Source organism: Cinclus cinclus, chromosome Z (genome assembly GCF_963662255.1).
Source record: "Cinclus cinclus chromosome Z, bCinCin1.1, whole genome shotgun sequence".
NCBI lineage: Eukaryota > Metazoa > Chordata > Aves > Passeriformes > Cinclidae > Cinclus > Cinclus cinclus.
The window spans coordinates 74,323,515-74,329,514 of NC_085084.1; the positions used below are offsets into that span (position 1 = coordinate 74,323,515).

A 6,000-nucleotide genomic window follows, 5' to 3' on the forward strand; every position below is an offset into this window, starting at 1 on the left:
ACAAGACTTGGGTGAAATTCTAATTCTAGACCAGGTAAATTTGTTGTTCACTCCTTATATACAATTTTTTCCACTCCCACAACACACACACAGGCACAGAAAAAGAGGCAAGACTTGTTGCACGAACTAGGACATACTGATGCTCTTTCTCTGCCTTTTCCTGTCTCTAAAACAAATGCATATACACATCCTTGCACGCCCCTTAATTTTGGGACCATCTTTTTTAGTTTGATCATAAATAAGGTACTTTGCAGTCCTGAAGACTTTTCTACGTTCAATATTTAGTTCAACTGGATGAGTTGAGTGCTTTACTGGAAATAAAGCATCAAACTACAATTAGCAACAGAGAAAAATGCCTTAGAGTACCACTTCTGAAATGTCAGTTCTTAAATGAGAAACTCACATGGATAACAACAGCTCGTACTTGTTTATACTCCCTTCCTAGTATTCTGCTATTAACCATTCAACTCCATGTTCTTCAGAATCATCAAACATAACAAACTATTCAGTTGCAACATTAAATCTATTAAGAAATTTCAAAATATTAATTCATTACTTCATAGATTAATATTCTGAAACAGCCTAAGGCAAAGCAGTCATCTATTAGGGGTGGAATTAGAAAGACAGGAACATCAAAGCAATTCACCTAAGATACTTGACAAGTCCCACTCCCATAAACACCTTGGAAGGGTATCCTACTGGAAACTACTTTAATCTAGAAACACATTCAGAGGCTGTGCTGATAACACAGCTCCCCTACTCAGTTATCAAGTTCTTGGGTAAATGCTTTAGCTGATTAAAACTGAGCATCTTTTTTAACATTATTCAAAAACTGAGTTTCATGTGTTTCTAACCTTCAAGAAAAAGCACTAAAAATTCAGATCTTTTCTATTCTGGAAGACTCTCAATGCTATAAACTAGCAGGACATCAGCAAGAATAACACCTACATTTGGTAAATGATATTTCTGGAATGGTATCTATGCTGCCATTCAATGAGATCTGGACAGGCTAGAGAGCTGGGCAGAGAGGAACCTCATGACGTTAACAAAGGCAAGTGTGGGGTGCTGCAGCTCAGAAACTGGCACAGGTTAGGGGTTAGTCTGCTGAAATCCAGCTCTGTCCAGAAGGACCTGAAGTCCTGGTGGACAAGTTAAACATGAGCCAGCAGTATGTCTTTGTGGCCAAGAAGCCCAGTGGTATATTGGGGTGCTTTGGGAATAGTGTGGACAGCACACTGAAGAAGGCTCTTCTGCTATGCCCTGGTGAGGCCATATCTGGAGTGCTGTGTCCAATTCCAGGCTCCCTAGTTCAAGAAAGGCAAGGAACTTCTAGAGAGGGTCCAATGTAGGGACACAGATAGGGAATTGGAGTATCACTCTCACAAGGATAGGCTAAAAAAGCACAGTTTGCTTGGCCTGGAGAAGAGATGAATGAGAGGGGATCTTATCAATGCTTACAAGTATCTTAAAGATGTGTGTCAGGAGGATGGGGTCAGACTTTTCAGGCATGCCCAGAGACAGCACAAGGGGCAACAAACATAAACTGGAACACAACATGGGAAATTACATCTGAATATGAGGAAAAGCTTCTTTACTTTGAGGATGACAGCACTGGAACAGGCTACCCAGAGATTCCAGTTGTAGCATCTCCTTTTCTGGAAACATTCACAACCTTCCTGATCACAATCTTATGCAACCTGCTCTAGCTGAACCTGCTTTGGCAGAGGGATTGGATTAGATGATCTCCAAACATTCCTTCAAACCTCAGCCATTCTGTGATTCTATGATCTTAATGATAATCAAGTGATTTTTTTTCTGATTTTATTCAGGTTTTTTAAACTCATATTCAATAGCAGCACCACTAAGTGCTGTATAAATATTGGAGAAGAAGATACAGTGTTTAAGATACTTTTCCCAGCCTTCATAGACTTACAAATCTGCACCTATCCCTTAAAGTTAACATGCTGGTGTCTCAGGCAGGTAGTTGCAAACAAGATACTCAGAAAGTACTCAAGTGTCAAAACTCTGCAGAGATATTTCAGGGTGTTCCAAAGTGCCTTTGGGAAGTCAGACATCTGCAAGAACTAGCAGCAGATCCCTGACTCATAACTCAAAAGTTATGAGAAAACAAATGGAATGTCCTCAACTACTGAAATTACAAAGTCACAGGCAGACCAGCATACAAATTCTTTTTGTGTTGTAATGCTGAACAAATTTGGCTTTCTGTCTCCTCTACCCATTCCCTCAACAGATTGATGTGGGAGGAAAAAAAAAACTAAGATCCATCTTGTTTTACAGTATTTGCAGTACTGGCAGTGGCTTCCAGGCAGAAAACCAAAAGAAGACTATGACAGCTTTAGCAAATGTACATAAGTTACTAGAGCATTCATCTAAAATTCAAATTCTGCCTGCAGAGCAAGAACTTATCAAGACCTACAACTTCCCAGGAAAATGCACTAACCATCAGGTTCTCCCTAAGGTGTGGCCATCTCAAGTTCAGCACACAGACCATCACCATCACCTCTGGGTGTTACTGGCCATCTTCTTCAGGACTTCAGCACAAGGGAAGGATGCATTTTTCACTGCTGTGGGCTTCCACTCTTGTAGTCCCTGGCAAGTACCTGCACTGTCAGCTAGTCCAGAGTGCTAGTGAGAGCTTCAGTTGCTCCCAGAGTTCAGCATACTGGCATGTCTCTGGCACCTGGACAGTGACAAGCTCTGCTCTAACATATTACCAGAATGATACCTGTTCGCATTACTTGCTGTGAACACTAAAAGCCCATGATCAGATGATTCTAAATATAACGAGCAGCCAGGATTGACACTCTGAAAGCAAAGCCCAAGCTACCTCAAATACAGAGCTATGACCTGCATGCATTCACGAGCACCTAGACAGCAGCTCCAAGAAACGCTGGCAAGCAGGCAGGCTTCTCAGACATGCAAGAGGTACACACACAGCAGGAGCCAGCTGCTTAAACCTGTATACCCAGAAAATGTTATGGATTGCTGTGCTTCTACCTTGGAATTTTTAGTACTCTACTAAAAATTAATAAGTCTAATCTGCCATTAAGCAAGGCACTAAAGCTTTGAATTTATTTGTTCTAGATTCCCTTGTTTTTTGTTCTCTACATTTATTTCAAGCACTATCCCTGTGCAAAAAGAACTAGACCACAATCAGCTCCCAAAAGGAATGTGACTAGGGTATTGTTGCAGCAGAATTTAGAAATTACTAACATCTTACACAAGAACTAGCTTTCTTGTTTCTCCAATCACTGCTTCTCACTCAAAAAAGGCATGAAGTCTTCAGAGAGGGGGAGAAGGAAAACTGAACATACAGAAAGGAAAAAAAAGGAAGAGATGAGGCAAGTAAGTGATGAAATGCTTACATCACTTCATGAGATGAGCAGCTTCCCATCTGGTCTCCTCTTCACTTGATGTTATCCATCTCTTGGTTCAGGGAAATAAAGGGGAGGAGGTAGCATTTTATTGCTTTGCTAACAGATGCATTCTTGGAAGGGGAAGAGAATAGCAGAGGGCCAATATTTTCAATATTTTTAGAGATTGGAAGGACGGGTGTCTGCTACTGCACAGTGACTTATTGGCACTGAGTTTGGCTTCAAATCAAGGGAACCCTGAGCTCATATGATACATTGTTCTACTCAAAATTCTCTTTCATTCTGGTTCATATGGCTGTTACTCAATTCCTCTATTAGTAAATAAAATTTCATTGACAGCTTTCCATGAGTGTCCCAAGACAAGAGCCAAGCAGGTCACTGACATATATTTACTAAATTCAGTTACTCCTAGTTAATCCTGGACACCAGAAATCCTTTCTAACATGATGTATGTGTATTTTTTGGATTTGATGTAATTTTTTTAATGACACAGCTAATACACAACCTCCTAGGGCAGATGAGAAGAAAAGAAAGAGGAAAAAGGAGACTATGGCTTCTACGAAAGTAGCAGTAGACTGGAAGTGTTTTATATCAGTGCTGTAGTATGCACATACTCATTATAGAAGCAAACAGGAGAATTCGTTAAAGATCCCGCAACGCTGTTAAAGCCTACTCTTTTCACAAGGAGAAAGTTAAAAATGTCACAAGTGGCAACAGCAGACACAGCAGACTGCAGAAGGCTTGCGCTGCCAAACGCCGTGCCAGAGGAAGAAAAATCTTTCACATGCCCTACGAGAAGTTAGAAGCACAGGTTCCCGATTAAACTCGATGCTGGTCCTAAAGCAAACTACTTTTTGGGGTTTTTTTTAACAGCCACAGAAAATCTGGATCTTTTAAGCCAGCGCTGCCGTAGGAAGGGTACAGGGATCCGCGGCCGTCAGGGGGGCGGGGGGACCGGCGGAGCCCGGCAGCGACCCTGCCCTCCACCAAACCTCCGTAGAGAGCACCGGGGCAGCCGGGGCCATCCTTCTGCTCGGAGGGAGGACTCTGAGGGTCCCCGGGGGAGGATTTAACTCCATCAGGGCGCCCCGCGACCGGCACTGCCGCTGCCGAGGCTCAGCCGGACCCGCGGTACCGGGGACCCCCGAGCCCCGACCCCGGGGCCGAGGGACCCGCGCAGAGCCCGGGGCAGAGGTGCGGGGCACTGAGCCGGCGGTGCCATCCTCACCCCCGCGGGCAGCTGTCACTGCCCGCCACGCATCTTGAGAGGATAGCAAAACAAAGCAAACCAAACACGGAGTAAATGAAAATAAACAGTCAAGCGGCAGCGACACAAGGGCTGCGTCCCCCTGCACCGGGAAAACGGGGCGCTCCGGCAGAGCCCGGTGAAGAGAAGGGAGAAGTTCCCTCCTGTTGCGCCCCTCAGAGGTTTCCCCGCTCCGGGAAAGCGCCCGGAGCCCCCCGCGCCGGCAGGCGGAGGCGGGAGCAGGTGGGCTCCGCACACAAAGCCCCATTCACAGCGCCCGCCGCCGCCGCCGAGCGCGCACGGGACCCGCGCCCGCCGCCCGCGCCGCGCCCTCACCTCACGGAGCGCCCGCGTCCCGCTACGCCGGCGCGGCTGTGCCGGAGCCGCGCACCCCGCGATCCGCCGAGCTGCCGAAGGGCGGAGCGGCGGCGCCGAGCGCCCCGGGACACTCGGGGGCGGGACACGGCGAACACGTGACAGCGGGGGCTGCGCCCCGCGGGAAGGGGGCTCGGGCCCGCCCCCCGCTCGGGGGGCTGAGGGGGGCGAGGGACGGAGGACGTTGGGAGGAGACCACCCTGGCTCAGGGCCGGGGGGGTGTGGGGAACCACGGAATCGCTGAATATGCTGAGTTGGAAGGGCCCCGCAAGGATCGTCAGAGTCCAGCTCGTGGCCCTGCACAGCACACCCCAGAGTCACACACCATGTACCTGAGAGCATTGTCCGAACACTTCTTGAGCTCTGTCAGGCTGGTGCTGTGACCACTGCCCTGGGGAGCCTGTTCAGTGCCCAACCACCCTCTGGGGAAGAACCTTCTCCTGATATCCAACCTAAACCTCCCCCGACACAAATTCAGGCCATTCCCTCAGACCCTGTGGCATCACCACAGAGCAGAGATCAGTGTCTGTCCCTCCTCTTCCCCTTGTGAGGGAGTTATGACTGCAATGAGGTGTCCCCTCAGACTCCCCCAGGCTGAAGGTGGGTGCCTGTCCCCTGCCATCTCTTCATGCTCTCGGATCTCCTTAGGAAAAAGCTGGGGAGAGGAGGCAGGGGCCAAACCCATGTCAGAAACACAAGTGCTTCAGCACATGAGGGAAGTCCTGCATTTTGGTTCTCGCCAGAGCTTCCCTATATGTCAAACGCCCCTTTGACAGAGCTCTAGGTAGAAAGGATTTCTTGAGAAGAAAGAGAAGAAGTAGGCCACTTCTTGTTCAGTATCATAATTAATGACTGATGTAGTGTTTGGCAACACAGGAGCTTAGAGTTCAGAGAATCACAAGGGGGCTTTGTTGCAGTACGAAGGTTCTGATTCACTGGATGTGCTCTAGGAGTCTGCTTCCCTTACAGGCCAAACCCTTCTGC

The 6,000-nt window shown here is 47.5% G+C and overlaps 1 protein-coding gene across 1 annotated transcript in view; it reads right to left on the bottom strand.

Annotated features, from left to right (window-relative positions):
* The window catches only part of RAI14 (retinoic acid induced 14), an 88,757-nt gene extending 83,711 nt beyond the window's left edge, over positions 1-5,046 (bottom strand). The window contains exon 1 of the mRNA XM_062512821.1: positions 4,978-5,046. The gene's annotated coding sequence lies outside the window, so the exon portion shown is untranslated. The remainder of the gene's footprint in view (positions 1-4,977) is intronic.
* Between the last annotated feature and the right edge of the window lie 954 nt (positions 5,047-6,000).